Below are 3,392 nucleotides of genomic sequence, written 5' to 3' on the forward strand. Positions count from 1 at the left end.
TTTTGTGTGTTTATAGTTTTTAAATAGTATAGTATTTCTTTATAAGACTATGTCGAAGATTGAGTATATAACTAAATTTGTATTAATATTAATTGTGGGGCCCACATCAAAGTGAGGCTTTTGATCTGTTGCTCACCTTGCTCCTGCTCAACGTCACCTTTGCCTATATATAGGAGAGTTCTAACCGACTTACCTTAGTCGGTTAGTTTATTATTACAGCACTTTGATTATTTTATACTAAAGCATACTTTGATGTCATGATATTTTGGATTCACCGACTTTGCTAGGCCAGTTTGCATTAATTTTAACATTTCTACTATTTTTTGCAGTGGATTTGATCACAATCTTCAGGAAATTGTCATAGCTAAGTAATTAAGTTCGTTTCAGTGGCGATATGCACACAGGAAGTACATCTACATTTTCTCCATCTACAACACCTCAAAGGAAATATGATGTCTTTCTCAGTTTTAGAGGTGATGACACTCGGAAGGGCTTTACAGACCACTTATATGAAACATTGAGAGCTCAAGGAATCGTAACTTTCAGGGATGAGCCTAAAATTTCGAAGGGAAAAGCTATTTCTCGAGAACTGACTGCTGCTATTGAAGGATCAAGGTTTGCGCTTATTGTCCTCTCACAAAATTATGCATCCTCAACATGGTGCTTGGATGAACTTCTACATATTCTTAAATTCATGGAAGCGAGAGAAGCAGTTCTACCAATTTTCTATTATGTTGATCCATCTCATGTACGAAAACAAACGGGGTGTTTTGAGAAAGCCTTTACACAACTAGAAGAAAGATTTAGTTCGGATGACAAAACGAAGGTGCAAGAGTGGAGAGATGCATTGGCGAAAGTGGCAGATTTCTCTGGGTGGAAGGCTAAGGACTGGTATACATTCAATTTTTATTATTTTCCCAAGGGAAGTTTCTTTAAAAGTTTGAAAACAGTAGCCATGTTTTTATACGATGATTTATATATATCTATATCTATATATAAAACAAAAAGTAGAGAATGGTGAAACATTCAAAATATCAAAAAATACTTTTCGTTAATTCAAACATTAAAAATTGAAAGTATTAGTAAAACAAGGATAATATGGATCCTATTTTTAAAATTTTAAAATTATGGACAAAATCAAATAATGAGTCCTATTTTTATGTAACAGAACTACCCATTATTATTTTTAATTCTAAAATAAAATAAAATAATTTAAAAACATACGCAAAGTGGCTTAGTATATAAAAGGCAGAAACATAGAATAATGGTAAAACATTTAAAAATCTAAAAAATACCCTTGATTAACTAAATTGCTAAAGTTATATCCATTTAACATTCTAAGGGTAAAATGGTGAAATACTTATCATCTATACATATAAGGCAAAAGGCAGATAATAGTAAAACATTTACAATACCAAAAAATGCCCTTAGTTAATTCTAACATTAAGAATTAAAATTATTAATTAAATGAGGATAACATGGTAAATTCACACTTTTTCATATTAAAAAAATCATAATTAAAAGAAAAATCAGATAATGGATCCTATTTTTATGGAACACAACTACCTACTATCTTTTTTAATTCTAAAATAAAATATTTTTTAAAAAAAAGTCTCTTGCAGATGTGGAAACACGTGCGGAGAGGCTAGTTAAATAAAGAAAATAAAACAAAATTCAAAATTTAAAACTGACTTACAATGTGGTAGTTACCTCCACCTCTGCCTTTTTCTCATTCGTTTTAGTTATTAAACTAAAAATAGAAAATGCACGAAGATTACACATACATATTAATTATGAAAAATGTCTTAGACAACAAAAAGTACGCATTAGTTACTCCACCTTTCTCGAAGACTTGATACCGTGTCTATAAGTATATCCATAATTAACTCTTTTTTTTATAAGAAAGAAACAAAATGTTATTAATTATTTTTCATAATTAAAATATTAAAATTAATAAAAGATATTAACACGTGTTAATTCTAATTGACATGGCACAAAAACATTAACTGCCACATAATGTGGTCAACTAAATGTGGTCAAAATATGTAGGGTGTCCAAATAAGATGACAATGAGGTGTTAGTTGGATTGGCCATCCCAAATGGTTATGGGTTCAAGCCACCACTGTACACGCATGTGTGTGAGTTTATCCCTTTTTCCTTCTTAACTTTGGCATAAAAAGAAAAAATGTCCAAATAGTATTAAGCCTGTACCTGCTGCCTTCACATATCAATTTGGCCCATTTCGTTAGGTTTCGTTAAAATTACTATTGAATTGATGATGTGACATGTATATGGGGCCCACATATCCAATGAGATAATGCCACGTGAATCTAAATACAAAAAAATATTTTTTTAAAATAGTTGCACATTTAAAAATCTAAAAGATATTTAAAATTGGTTTTTTTAAGTTGAAGCTCTCTTCCTCTCAGCCCAAGGGATGGCAAAAATCCCCATGGGAGCGGGTCCCCATCGGGTCCCCTAGCCTAACAAGAGGAGAATTCGGAGCAAAATGGGTATCGGGTACGGGGATCTCCTAACTTGAAAAATCTCCGACGGGTATGGGAAAGGGATGGTATTTTCATCCCCATCCCCGAACCTGACCTGAAAATACATATGTTTATAATAAAATAAATAAATATATAATTATAATATTTATGTTTAACTTAAGTTAACATCCGTCTCCTAATTCTTCCTAATCTTCTTTGGAATTTCATATTGATGTGATTTTGAATACTTGAGTTGAACTTTATAGTTAATTTGGATGTGTTGAATGATAATTTAATATGAAACTTAATGTTAAAATGCATGATAAATATTTTTTATGCAAAAAAAAATAAAAAATAAAAAATTCAGGGGTTCGGGGGATAGTTCTCCGATGGAAACGGGGACGGGGATTCCCGAAACCTATTAAAAGGGGATGGGTTTAGAGAAGGGGGTCGGGATGGAGAGCAGGGACGGGAATGATATTGTTATACCCGGCCCCTATCCGACCCCTTGCCATCCCTACTCTACCCCCTCTCTCTCCCCGCTCTCTGCCCTGCCACACTTTCTCTCTCTCTCTCTCTCTCTCTCTCTCCCCGTGTAACTCAGGTTTTTTTCTTGCCCACAACCCGATCGCCCCCATCTCCACCCGCAACCTATGCCAACCACACCTTCTCTCTCTTTTTTCCTATGTGGACTGCTTCTAGCTGTGTCAAAAATTCAAAGAAAAGATACAGTTTTTCGATGGGTTTTAATTTTGTATTTAAATCTCATTTGGGTTGCGATTGTTTCAATGGTTTCTGGCAGAGAGAGAGAGAGATAGACACATAGGAGGATGGGGAATGGGAGTGTTTTTGTTGGATTACAAACTACTTCAGGAGAGGATAAGGAGGTATGTGGGAAATTTTTTA

The 3,392-nt window shown here is 33.6% G+C and overlaps 1 pseudogene; it reads left to right on the plus strand.

The window, feature by feature from the left end:
* The window catches only part of LOC18771892, a 7,017-nt pseudogene continuing 4,019 nt past the window's right edge, over positions 395 to 3,392 (plus strand).

Source organism: Prunus persica, chromosome G7, assembly GCF_000346465.2.
Source record: "Prunus persica cultivar Lovell chromosome G7, Prunus_persica_NCBIv2, whole genome shotgun sequence".
Lineage (NCBI taxonomy): Eukaryota > Viridiplantae > Streptophyta > Magnoliopsida > Rosales > Rosaceae > Prunus > Prunus persica.